The sequence below is a fragment of the Miscanthus floridulus genome, chromosome 19 (assembly GCF_019320115.1).
Source record: "Miscanthus floridulus cultivar M001 chromosome 19, ASM1932011v1, whole genome shotgun sequence".
Lineage (NCBI taxonomy): Eukaryota > Viridiplantae > Streptophyta > Magnoliopsida > Poales > Poaceae > Miscanthus > Miscanthus floridulus.
In genome coordinates this window covers 96,304,100-96,318,921 of record NC_089598.1, presented here as the reverse complement: position 1 = coordinate 96,318,921, position 14,822 = coordinate 96,304,100, and positions in this window count along the sequence as shown.

Here is a 14,822-nt window from a genome sequence, read left to right as displayed (position 1 = left end):
ACTCGTCACGTGTATATATCTATGTACCAGTATATATGCACTCCTAGACCATACCACTACTGCTACTGGAATTGGCTTCACATTGGTCAAATCTACGCCCACGCGTGCTGTATTTTTTAGCTTATAAATACCGTGTGTCCATATAGACGAGTACATTTGTGCTCGTATAGATATCTGCGTTTATATATCATGTAATTTGCCAAAATAAAAGACAAGCAAAAAAATATGGACCACTCGTCATGGAATGAATAATCGCGAGAAAACCTATGGCCGGAGAATGGACGGTCTGCTCCGCATGCGTGGTATTCTTCGATTTCGATCGCCTCATTGCAGTGTGTCACCGGGTCCTTTCCGAGGGTCGGAGTCGGAGCAAGAGCGACTGGGCAGGGCAGGGCAGGGCCCGGAAGCAGCTAATAGCAACTGCAAATGGACCTACCGTCTGCAGAGCTGCTTTCAGCTATTATATCTATACATTCAACATTTTCAACATTTCAACTTCAACTCTACAGTCTACACCCATTGCATTTTGCATAGCCACCCATTCCTGATTTGTCCATGTGACCATGTCCTATTTCTATCCAGTATCCAGTATTCTATCTATAGATAGATGTATTGATACAAGATAGTTTGGAAGAAATCTGATGAGCAGATGTGTTGCTTGACGCTTACACAGAAAACTCTCGTCCATGACCTATCTTTACTAACTAGGGATGGTAACAGGTCGAGCAAACTAAGTATGGACTAAATATCTGTCCGCGATAAATTGCTTATAACGAAAAAAATTTATACCTGCAAGTAACATTATGCACACGTGTTCACACCCCTGCCACATATAATACTCACGGTTACCTGCCAGCGAGTAAGATTACCACTTGAATAGATGAAATCCTTTGTACTTTAAGTACCACAGATGAAGTGACATACCCACGCCTCTACCTATGGTAGAATCTTATATCTGTAGGCGTTGAGTAAAATATCTGCAGGATAGGATCGCTATCCCTATTCCAACCGCGATAAAGCTAGCGCGGTAGCACGGCGTTCCACACACTACATCACGACACCGCTTCACCATCAGACATCTGACGCTAAAAATTATATTTGGCGATGGATGATCTGACACTAAAGATAACTCAGAGACCATCTGACGCTAAATCCTTATTTAGCGATTTGTTGTCTATCGCTATAGATATTGATATTTAACGTTGAACTGTCTGTCGCTAAAAATAAGTATACCGGCACTCTATCTGTCGCCAAAAATAAGTGGGCCCCACCACACCGCTGGCTAAGAAAAGAAAAATATAACGCACACCAACCCAAACAAGAAAAAAAATAAAAACAGAACGCACAAGCCGCGCTCCTTATCCCTTCGGTAGCTCGGGCGCTCGGCGTCTCTCCCCAGAAGCCCGACGCGGCTCTCGCTCTCTCCCCTCGGTCTTCTTCTCCCCAGCGTGCGCTCTCTTCTCGTGCCTCCTCCGGAAGCGCCAACGCCGGCTCCCTCCGCATCCTCCTCACCTGCGCAGGGCCCTGCTCAACCCCCCCTCCCCCACCCCCGCGCGCTCCGGGATAGGGCGACCGAGAGCCATGCCTGGCATGCCGCCACCGCCGCGTCATGGCCCGCTAGCCGGCTGGCCAGCGCCGTCGTCCCCAGGCTGGGCGAGCTGGCTGAAGGCCGAGCGCCGCCGCGCGGGTCGACTGCAGCAGCGGCTCAACACCACACTCGTCCTGGGCCAGGATGGGCCTGGATGCGGGCTCGATCCATGTCGTCTCCGTCTGATCTACGTCGTCCAGTCGTTCTAGTTGCTTCTCCATCTCGTGCGGTCTACAGATCTGATATGCATGTCCACGGTGAGCCGTTTTCTACCTCAGATGTGTGTACATAAGTTCCTATGGATGAGTATTGTGTATGTATGGATGTTTAGGTGCTGTGTTTAGAAGATCTAGGGTTAGAGTTATGTGTGTGTATGTGTATATATATATATATATATATATATATATATATATATATATATATATATATATATATATATATATATATATATATATATATATATATATACGCTGAAAATTCTGTGTTATTTGGCAATACAGTGTGATAATTTATAATAGTCACACTGCCATTCTCTAGAATTAGTAAATTGGCAATACAGTATGTTTTAAATCAACAGCTTAGATGTTTTCAGAACTGCAGACCATGTCAGACCTGTCAGACTGAACAATATTGTTGAATTTAAATGAAAAAATAGCGAATTAATGTTCAAAGTAATTGTTCCGAAACCTTTGTTATCTAAGTAATTGCATTCCAAGATTGGTCTTCTCTGTTCTTTCTCATAGTTCAGAGGTCGCATGCAGTCATATGGTTGTCTTCTTGTCATTTGCAAACCAGAATTGTCTTCTTGACTTACAATCCATTGTCTTTTTAGATGCACAAGATCCTATATTGTAATTGTCAATGGTTACTTTTACCTTCTGCTTTATGTTTTTCTCTCTCGTACTTAGACGATATGTGCTTTCTTAAGTGTCTTTTGGAATTAGACATTGTTTCCCAATAGCTAATCTGAGTATTGATGTCTGACAATGATGCAACTTAAAATCCGTAGACTACTCTTGCTGCTTCTTATTGCCAGCAAACTCAAGCAGTTAGGTTAGGTTCTGAATAGTGTCAATAATGTTTAATGATAGTACCTTGAAAAGTTAGTACTGTTGTTGCTAGGAGCTTCTAGTAGTTCTTATTATAAAATGAGTTCTTATTGGGAAAGCCTTTTGTATATCAGCAGGCTGCAGGCACCTTGGCTGATGGCTGATGCTCATGAATTTTCAGGAACCAGGAGGCCTACTAATCCTTCATCAACTTGTTCTAATGGCGCACCCGTTTCTAGGAAACAACACATGTATAGGCACATGTCTACCTTTTTAGTGCTGATAGTAGCAGCAGACTATCTGTCGCTAAAAAAATTCAGGGCAACGGACTGTCTGACGCTAAAAGTATTGTCTGGCGCTAAAGATGTTTAGCGACAGGACTTATAGCGTCTGCAGAAGTCTGTCACTATAACTTTTTAGCGTCAGACTGTCTGTCGCTGTAGCCGCTTTTAGCGTCAGACTGTCCATCGCTAAACTTGGTGTTGTGGTGTAGTGACATAGGACGAGAGAAAGTTGAGCAACAAAGAAAATTTTGAGAACTAAAATGTACTTTGATAGTTTATGATTGAAATTGAGTCTAAAATATAAAGTTTGAGAATTGAAATGGTCACTTTGATAGTCCCAATAAGATGAAACTGAGCTAAAACATGATGTTTATGAACTGAAACACCATTCTTAAAATTCATGGACAAAAATAGGCATAGGACGGAAATTAAGGGACCAAAATGACTATTCTCCCTTTATTTATCTCATGAATATGGTATTTTCTAGACCTTATTTAACGTGGAGCCTCGTCTGATAAAATGCTAAAATAATACTTCCTTCGCTAACCAAAGAGTGTCATTCTGAATTTATTCTAATTTCAAACAATTTTAAATTTAACTAAAACTATATGCAAATGATATTAAATAAATATTATTAAATTTATCATGAAATATATTTTCAAAATAATTCTATCTAGTGTCATAGCTATGATAATTTCGATAATTTGGCTTAATTTAACTTAGAACAAAACTAAAACATTACCCTTGTGGGATAAAGATAGCAGACATTCACATTCCTACTTAGGGTATGTTTGTATCCATTAGTACTAAAAATGAGTACTAGTGGATGCAAATAGACATACTAATTATTAGCTAGGAGGCTACTAACCATGAGTTCTACTAGCTACTAGTTTGAACTTGCTAATGAGTGCTACTAGTTCATATGCATATTCAACTCACTGTCTAATTATCTATTAGCAGGTGGATTTAACGGCTTCCTATTAAAATTTAGTAAGCTAAAAATAGTCGCTATTAGCTACTAGCTAATTTTTAATGCTAACATATCAAATATACCTTTATACCCGCAAAAAAGTATACCCTTACACAAGATATCCTTAGTGAAAATTTAAACCAGCTAACCTGTCCTGACTGCAAACATCACAACTTGTCCTTTTTTTCTTTTTTTCTTATTTTTATGAATCTAGCACCCGGACGTCCGGCGCACCATGGGCGTCCGGACGCCCCCTCAAACCACTTAACCCGCGTCCGCTTCTGTAACACCTCCGGTGTTACACTATAAATCATTTACTCAAACATATCATGAGCATCATGTTTATGTGTTAATGCACGTGATAAAGTGTGTAGATCAATTTATGTAACTCGAAATGATCAACAGAAATACGAAACGAAAGTTGATTCGATAGTCATGTTATATCACTTAGGGTTTAAAACCAATTTTTATTAAGCAAAAATGCTATAGAACATGTATGTGATACTTAAATAAAGTTTGAAGTACAAGCTTTGTAGATGACAATAAAATACTTGTGGTCGAAAAATGACATTACTAGCTAATATTTTCACAAGCTTAGAAATCGCAAATGGAAATCAAATTCAACTAAAAAACTTAAAGATTTTCAAGTCTGCCATCGGTTAGACACTGCTATGTTTAGCAATTTTTGTAGAGAAATTGGGTTAAGGAGTAGGGTAGTATTATGGCTTGTTTTAGTAGCCTAATATACCTCTAAGGTATAGCAAAAGTGGTTTGGGGATTGGATCTACGGTTTAGACGTCTCGAACGCTTTAAAATCCGTGCATAACATGAACTCAGGCCGTCTTCTCATGTTGGGCGCGGTCACCAGACCGTCCAGCCCTGACATCGCGGCGTCGGTGCGTTGGGCGCGCGCGCACGTGGCCACGCTGGCCGGTTGCTGCTGCCACAGCCTGGCCATGGTGGGCATGCTATGAGCCACCGCGCCCGCCGCTCACCTGTGCCTAGCCATCCTGCCGCCGTGTCGCGCTGCTACCGCTGTCGTCGCGCCGCCTGGGCTTGGCTGAGGTCGGCCGCAGCGAGCCACTATCCCTGCGCCCTGCTGCTCTGCCTCACACTGCCGTCTTGGGTGCTGCCACGGCCGCGCTACGCTGCCGTCGCGTCCACACTACCCGCGTCACGACGCTGCCGCTGCCGTCACATTGTCGTCACGTCCACTCCAGTTCGCTGCATCTCTACGCCGTTGCTGGTCCTATGCGTGTCGTATCTGCCACGCTCACATGGGCGAGCCACCATCGCCATGCCATTTATGGCACTGTGGCCGCGTAGGCCACGCTGGTCGAGCATGCATGCCCGTCGGTTAGTGCCGACACATGGGCCTCTAGGTCTTGCCGCTTATGTCCTGCCAAGGCATGGACGAGCCGAGCCCACCTGTCACGCCGACTCTCTTTCCCTCTTTTTCCCTCTGTTTTCCGCCGTTGTCGCATCGTGTCACGGTGAAGCCAGAGAGCGAGCACCTCTCATCATTTCCTCGTGCTCACATGTTCGCCTTCACACCCGCTCTCCAGCTGACCCCGCCCTGCCTTGCCTCGCGTCATGCCGAGCTCTAATTTTGGAGCTTTGCTCGCCGCCGTTCCATTAAGGCCCCTCACCACCCGCGTCGTGGCCAGCCTCCACCACTTCATCCCACGCCAATTCCTCTGCACCACTAGCTCGCCTTGGCTCCCTCTTTGCCATGCACACGCTAGTCGTAGCTCTAGTGTTGCCTCCTCACCGCTCACGCGGACGTGCCTTTGTGGTCCACCGTTCACCTCGCAGCGCGCACGTGGCCAGCCTCGCTTAGGTCGTCTCCGACCGAGCCAGCTTCTCGGTAAGGTCACTGGTGAGTTGTCGTTGCTCACCCGCTACCCTTACCGCTTTGTTGTTGCTGCAGCTCACTAGAACACCATCGCCATTGCCGTAGGGTACCCACCGTCGTGGAGAGGTCCTTCTACGGCATCCTGGCTCGTGCAACCGCCGCCCATCGTCTCGCGTCGAACCCTAGGTGAGCATCGACCTCATAGATAGGTCAGCGTGGGTCTTGTGTGGCCGGTGTAAGTGCTTGTGCCACCGCTCGCCGCGCGAGGATAGTTGAGGGCCTTGCCGTTGTAAAGAGGAGAAGATCCAAGGGTTCTGTTGCAAAGTCACTGACTATAGAAATAGTACGTGTAGTGTTCGTGCTATTTTTTGATAACGTGAGGGCGTTTTTGCTAATGTGCCAGCACACGCGGGATCTCCCCGTCGTGGGCCGCCTCACGTGGGTTGCGCCTGTGGGCCGCCACGCGCTTGCGCGCACGCGCGTTGCGCCGCGTGGGCAGCATTGAGCCGAAATCAGTTTAGCTTTTTCATGGAGAATAGAAATAGCTTTTCATTTTAATTCTGAGCTGAACTTTGGTAATTAATATAAAATAATGTAGGTATCCAAAAATTATGAAACTAATTTTATTAAGTTTCTAAAATTGTACTCTATCTGTTAGTGTATTTAGTTCATATATATACTAATCGACACCAGGAGCTATTAAATCATTTGAGAGTGCTTAATATTATTAGGTTAAATATTGAGGAATTTTTGTGGCAAAATGGTGATAGGTCTAGCTTTGTAAATTTTAGAGTAGCTTCATGATATTATTATGTGCTTCCTGTAATTTTTGTTGCTTTAGAATAGATTAGCATAAGGGTAGTTAAATGTTCTTTGTTTCAAATATACATTAAATCATTAGTAGAAATAGAGATATATCATTCAATTGTAAAGCTAGGTATTTGTTAGTTGAACCCAACACTTTACTTGATGAAGATGATAGTTAGCTTAGTATCTTAGTCATTAGAGCTTACATAGAATGGATCTAATTGCTCAAGTTTTGCTTGAAAGTAGAACATGTGCTTAAATAGAATAGTTAGCTAATGAACTAATTATGACTGCTAATAAAATACATACACAAGGATTCACTGCTAGTAATGCATTTGCAAAAAGGAAATCCAGCAAACCATAAAGCCTATCATATCCTTTGGAGTCGGGAAATTATTCCCACTAGTCGGCTAAATCTTGCGAGTACATTGTGTACTCAGGGTTTATTTACCCCTGTTGTAGGTGCAGCTTGAGGAGTAGCTGTTGTGTGGAGAATTCTTTTGGTGGGCACAAACAAATCCTTGTATTTTATCGATAGATGTTTATTTTAATTCCGCTGTTTAAATTCCACACTCTAAACTTGGTATTGTACTAATTTATTTATGAGAACTCTTGTTGTATGAAATGGACTATGTATTGTAAACTCGTTCTCATCATTAGATCTTAAAGAAAAAAACATGGATTGTTCGAGTTCTCTCTTGGGGTGTGCTCGACGAAACCGTCCGATATAGCTTACTTTCGAGGTGCTTAGTGTCTGGTGGAAGACGAGCGCCTCCGGAGGTGTGTTATTTTGAGCGGTTCTGGCACAGGTGGTACCAAAGCCAATAATGAGTCTATGAGTTTCATAACTCTTTTCAAAACCTAAAATTTGACTAATAAAAGTTTTGTGAAAAGTAAGATGAGATAAAATTATATAAATAAGTATAAGCCCTAGCAATATGGGCTATCTACGATAGCGGCACTAATTTTTATCTAATCTATTTTCTATAGGTACACTAACTTACGCTGCGTAAGAATCGCTTAGTGTTTACACCAAAATTTGGAAGGAGAGTCACAGGGACCCAGAAGCTCCCAGGATCGTATCATCAAGGGATCAGTTGCTGGCGGATCAGAAATAGCTGGTTCAGATGCAAAAACTAGGAATCGGCTTTCTTCGGACAATGTCAGCAGATAACGACAGAGGCTATGCTCGACGCTAGGAAGAAAATGTGTTGGACTCTACAAAAAAGAGAAAGATTAGAGTCCAAGTTATCTTAAATTAGGAATGTTTTCATTTTATGTCGAAGTTTGTAACAAATCATGCTCGAGTAGGATTCATGTTTAGGCTCCGGGTATAAATACCAAATCTCGGCTATTGTAAGAATCAATCAATCAAATACAAGTCAATTACTTTTTTCGGCTCCAGCCACCCCTTAGGAGTAGGAGTAGAGTAGATCTCGGTGAGTTCTTTGACAAGTACGGCTGCATCGATCCGGTCGACCCCCACTACGGCTCTGGTATAAGCTAGTTATCGACTCTTGCCTAATTCAAGTATGGCTTGTGTGATTCTGCCTCACACCCCACTGCTTGAATTGGATCAAGGTCAAGTTATCGGCTCTATCTTAGAGTGGCAGTCTTTGGTAGATTCATTAAGTTACCAATATTGCTTATTGCTTTCATTATTTATTTAATTACGGTAATATCACTCTGCCCGATTAAGATTGATCTGGATCGGCCTTATATCTTATTTAACTTATCATTTGCTAATCTAGAACTGATCTAATCTACATCTTAAGTGATGAGTTATGTTTTTATCGGCTGTTTTGTGTCAATCTTAATCGTGCATAGCGTGCGGTTAAGGCATGTTCGATCTTAAGTAGATCTATCGATTAGCAAGAACTGTTTCATGGCCCGTCATCATGTCCTATGGGATTCTGCCTCTCACCCCACTGTTGGCACTGTGAAGTAGCGATCGTTGGTTGATAGACCCGTTCCTGAGAAGACATGGCCTTAGCTCTGCGCTATGCCTGAATTGGTTGTTTAGCCGATATCAAATGCTTTCACGAACAGTTCACATCACAAGATCGTTGAAGTAGATATAAGTTGAAAGATGAGTTAGCCCCATGATCTTGTTATTGTATTACAGTCTACATGATTCTGCCTCATGCCCCACTAATATTAGTAATGAGTTAGGGTCATCGAGTATATTGTTGTTTCTACAGCCTGCATGATTCTACCTCATGCTCCACTGGTCATGGCGATAGATGAGATCTAACATGTTCATTAGATTTATCTTTATTAAATAATTAAGTGATGTTGAATTGTTTCTTTATATAAAAAGGAGTTCGGTTACTCGTAATCATTAGCTCAGCATGGACCGATCATCATTGATATCTTATTGCCATTGATTAATATTCGTTTAAATGATGTTTATCCTGAATGATAACCGATTCTCTTCACACGACCCCATGAGCTCTAATTGACTTATTCTCATGAATATACTAGAATCGGCTATTTAGCTAATTTCCTTTCATATTAGCTCTCATAGCCATACATTCGGGACTGTCTGGTAACACCGGTAAGTTCCACCCTTAACTACTGATGAACTTTCTCTCCTTGTCAATTGCGGGGTCAAATTGACTGGCACGCCTCGGGAGAATTGCGCAGGATCGACTACCCCTGTGCTGAAGCTAGGCGGATCTGCTCCATCGAGCGGACCCTTCCGGCTTGTTGCGTGTGTCCTCGGCATGGGACGAAATTCTGTGTCGACACATGTTTCTGGCACGCCTGGTGGGACTCCACAATCATCATGGCGGTTCATAACAACAACAACATCCTTATGGTACATTATGAAGACCTACCTGATGAAGATAAGGATACCATCAACAAAGCCACAGAAGAATTTCTGAAGAAGTGTTTGTTGTCCTACACCAAAACACGTGAAAGCACAATTATTCAGAAATTTCCACTACCAAGAGTTCTACTACACAGACAGACAGATATACTCGAAGCTAAAGAAAGGCGTTTCTTTATGGAAGCCATAGTCAAGTATGTTCGTGATGCCATATCAAGCCACAGTGAAGCTTTCGTTGATGCATTTCACAATGCCATGAAAGAGGTGATTCATGGAATTTCAGTTGGTCAGGATGGATCGACTTGTTATAATATTCCAGATCCGTCGACTCAAGGGACTAATCAAGTTGGTACCAGCCATCAAGAAGCAGCACCAGCTGGTAATGGTGACGTCCAGACACTTCAAGGTTCATCTAAACAAATTTCGGGTACTGCTACAAATCAGATACAGTACAATCCTAGACCATCAGTACAGCATGTGCAGCAGCCGGTAGGGCAAAGTCAAAACCAGATGATCAATTTTAGCACATCAGGCCACATACCGTCGTCGGCTTAGAAGATAGCACCATCCATTTAGAGGATCTGTAGAGATATAGATCCTTATGTCTATAATCAGAGACTTCAAGTAGCAAGCCAGCAAAGGACCCAACAGATTGAGATTCCATAAGGCTATCATTATGGCACGAATTATAACACCCTCCACATGATACCAAATCCAGGATATCAAGGCACGTGGGATTTCAATCCACAGATGGGTCAGCAAGTATCGAGAAATCCAAATCTACAAGCTAACGAGTAGCTACTCAAGGTGATCGAGATAATGAAGAATCAGTTCGGTCTAAAGCCAAAAGGAATGACTTTTTTTCGTACAAACGCCCATATCCAGAATGGTATGATTTGGTCGCCCTTCCTACAAATTATAGGCTCCCAGAATTCGCCAAGTTCACTAGTCAAGACGGTACAAGCATAATAGAACATTGAAAGGTCCTTGTGTGGTTTTGGTAATTGAGTGACAACCTAGGTGGACTAATTGTGTTTATGTAAGATACACAGGTAATTAGTCCATAGGTACATGTGTGTGAGCAACATATGCCATGAAGGTGAAAATGGCTTGGAGATGTTGCAAAGCTCACACATGTGATGATGAAGGAGCTCATTGCACATGAGACATGATATTGAGTCATGTGATCAAAGGTGGAGAAGATCAAGACAAGACTTGGCTTGATGGACCGGTTGCAAGCGTGAAGGGCAAGTCGGAGGCTTTGGAGCGATGGACCACGTGGCGGTGAAGCTTGAGCAAGACTTGGCGCCGATGGATGAAGGCAACAGTGAAAAAGCAAAGTGATGTCAAGATCGATGAACCAATATGATCATGTGATGATATGAAGTGGATCATATCATTGTTGATCATGTTGGTGCATGTGTTGCATCAACATTGGATGAGATGGAATGGAATGCGTAAGGCAAAGGTATAACCTAGGGCATTTCATTTCACCGGTCATAGGTGTGTAGAGAAGTTGATGACCGGGTTTAGGATAGATGGCCGTACTATCAAGAGGGGCAAACTTGTTTGCATATCGGTCATCTAGTGCCACTCGAGTGATCTCACTTTGTATCGTCGCTAGGATTGAGTGGCGTGGCAAGTTGAGTGGCTAATCCTTTGAAAAATGATTGTGAAAATGCTAACACACATACACATGGTGGTGTACACTTGGTGGTGTTGGCACATTTACAAAGGAGATGAAGTTGGAGTTGATGTGGATCAACTCGGTGATGGAACGGAGGAGAGAAGGGTTCAGAACTCCACCGGCGGAGTGTCCACCCATAGAGTGCGGACAGTCCGATGATGCCATCAGCGCCCTATATAGAAAAGACATGGTCTCACAAAGTGCACCGGACACTGGTCACGGGGTGACCGGACGCTGGGGTCCTGCGTCTGGTCAGTGGTGACAGACAGCGTGCAGGCGTCGGTCATCGACCGGATGCTGGCGCTGGAAGTGGCCGGACGCTGGCTGTGTGCGTCCGGTCAAGGTGATGTGTGATGATGCAGGTAGAGCAGTGTTGTTGGAGGTGACCGAACACTGGTGCTACGTCCGATCACGAACGACCGGACACGTCCGATCAAGTCTAGTACCTTACTGGAAATGACCGGACATTGGGGTTGCTGAGTCCGATCAGTTGAAACTGCTGCATCCAGTCTAAAGATGACCGTTGAGATCAGAAGAATGCCATTGAACGTAGGTGACATGTGGCTATCATCGGGCGACCGGACGCTGAGGTCCAGCGTCCGGTCAACACGACCGGAGCGTCCAGTCGGCCCGATTTTTGCCCAGTGAAGGGGTAACGGCTAGTTTAGCCCTTGGGGCTATAAATAGAAGTGGCCTTCGGCCATGGCTAGAGCTAAGCACCTTGGGGGACTTTGTGTCCATGCTTGAGAGTGCTTAGGAGCCCTCCATCTCACACATACTTGATAGTGATCATTCGATTGTGTGAGCGAGCGATTCTAGCGCGATTGCATCGTGAGGTTGCATCGAGTGGCACTAGGTGATCGAGTTGCAAGCCGGTGGTGCTTGTTATTCTTGGAGGTTGCCACCTCCTAGACGGCTTGGTGGTGGTCTCCATCGAAGCCCGCAAGAAGCTTGTGCGGCGCTCCGGAGAAGAGTTTGTGAGGGGCATTGTGCTCACCCCACGGGAGCCACGAAGAGCAACTTTAGTAAAGCGTGTCATTGAGCTACCCTCACCTTTGGGGTAGGTTCTTGTGGCGCTCGACATGTGGGCATGGCGGGTGATACCAATTAGCCGCTGAACCACCAAGTGAGCGGTCGACACAACGGGGACTAGCGTGTTGGCAAACACGTGAACCTCGGGGAAAAAATTATCGTGTCAACCTTGTTCTTCCCATTAGTTTGCATCCCCGTTATATAAGCTTGTGATTACTTTTAATATACATTGTGCTTGTGTAGTTGCTCTTGTAATTAGTTAGCTTGTGTAGCTTGCTATTTACCTTCTTGCTTGTGTAGCATAGAAGTAGCTCCCTTGCGTGACTAATTTGGTTTGAGTAACCTTGTTAGTCACATTGCTTAGTTTGTGTAGCTAAGTAATTGCGCTCTCTAATTTGGCATTGGTTGCCTTGTTATTGAGCATTGCTAGTGAGCTTAAGTGGCTTTGTGCTTTAGCTTACTAGCATGTGTAGGAGCTCCCTTGTCGCTTAAAGTACTAATGGCATAGGTTTGTGTGACCTTGCTTCTAGAATTGGTTAGGAGAGCTCTAGCTAGCCTAGCACCTTTGTTGCTTAATTAGTATCTTTGAAAGGTGCTAGTGAATATAGATAGAGGGGTGTAGTCTTGGCTAGACCGATAGTTATAATTCTGCACTTGTTTCGGTTAGCTAATGCGATTAAGTTTTAGAAAAGACTATTCACCCCCCCTCTAGTCGCCATCTCGACCCTTTCAATTGGTATCAGAGCCTAGTCTCTCATTTGTGGTCTTCACCGACCAGAGAGGATGGCGTCTAATTTGCTAGATGTTTGTGAGGCACACATTTTTGATGGCACAAACTTTATACTTTAGAAAAATCACATGCTTGATCATTTTCGTGCAAAGGGACCTAAATTTTGGTGGGTTGTCACAAGTGGTCTCACCCATGTCTTGGACCATAGAAATCTCACCAAATCTCAAAGAGTTCTCTATGAATTTGATGCACATCCTTGTTGTTTTCTATGGATGCTTTAAGCTTTGATTTGATGAAACAAGTAAACATCAAGGGAACCGCTCGTGAGATATGGGAGTCCATCAAGGAAACCTTCGGTGATTCCTCCACATGGGATGATGATAAATTCAAGAAAGAGGATGAACCTAAGAAGGAGGCGCATGAGTGTGTTGAGCATAACCATAATTTGGTGATTGTGGAAGATTGCTCCACCTCATGGTCAAGTGATGATGATGATTGATCTACTACAAGTTCACTTGACAAGGTTGATGATGATGCCACAAGTGTTGCAAATGATGATGCTACCCTATGCACACTTGATGATTATGATGATGGATCATGCCCGGATGACATTGCTACTACAAGCTCTCCTACATCACCACATTGCTTCATGTCACAAGGTGACACCAAGGTATCAAATGATAATGTGGTTGATCATGTTGATTCATATGATAAGCTTGTTATTAGACTTGCTAGCATGACCATGTCTTTAGAAAATGAGAAAGCTAAAACATTGAAATTAGAAAATGAAAACTCATTTCTAAAGAACTCTTGTGAAGAACATAAAAAATTACTTGATGCTTATAAATCTCCACTTGATGAGCTAAAATTGAATCATGAGACACTACTTGCATCTCATGATGAATTATTAGAACAACATGCTTCTCTCATTAAAGTGTTTACAAAGAAACTAAAAAATAATGAGAGCTCATCACATGGATCAAATGATAAATTGCAAAATGTTGCTAACCCTTGTGATGTAGGCAAGAAGCATGTATCCACCTCTTGTGATGATTTATTAGATATGCCATGCTCTTCACATATAAATGCTTGTTCTACTTCTATGTCTTGTGAGACTAACCTTTTGAAGGAAAACAATGAGCTTAATGAACAAGTGAAGAAATTGAGCAACAAGTTAGAGAGGTGCTACAACTCTCAAGTCACCTTTGAGCATATGTTGAAGACTCAAAGAAACTTTGGTGACAAGAGTGGAGTCGGCTTCAAGACTAGCAAAGTCAATCATAAAAAAGCCACAATGACACAAGTGGCATTAGCTTCAACAAGAGCAAGATCAAGGGCAAAAGATGGGGCAAGAGAAGATATGAAAGAGAGATGAACAAGCAAGAACAAGAGAAGCTCTCTCATTTCATGTGCTTCAAGTGCCATGAAGTGGGACATCTTGCAAATGGTTGCCCCAATGAAGAAAAGCTCAAGTTGAAGAAAGAAGAAGAGAGGCTAAGGCATGTGAAGTGCTTCAAGTGCCGCACTTGGCGTCATCTTACCTCAATGTGCCCAACCAAGCAATTGGTGAAGCAATAAGTGAAGCCTCAACCAAAGCCACAAATTGAGCAAGAGAAGACACCCCAAGAGCAAATCAAGATCAACCATGAAGATGGTGGTCACTTAATGATAAAGAAGAAGAAAACAAGAAGGGGTGGAAAGGCAAGGCATCCAATGCAAACTCAAGATGCCAAGATGATGATCAAGAATGAAGATGAGAAAAAAGATTATGCTCACATCAAGTGCTTCAAATGTGGAAGTATGGGACACTTTGCCTCTAAGTGTCCTACCAAGCTTGAGAAGAAGGCTCAAGCAATCCATGAGAGGCAAGGCAATGAGAAGCACCACATGAACAAAGAAGAGAAGGTTCAAGCAAAGAGAAAGTGCTACTCATGCCGGGAAAGGGGATACATGGCACATTCATGTCCCCTAGGTAACACTCCTAAGT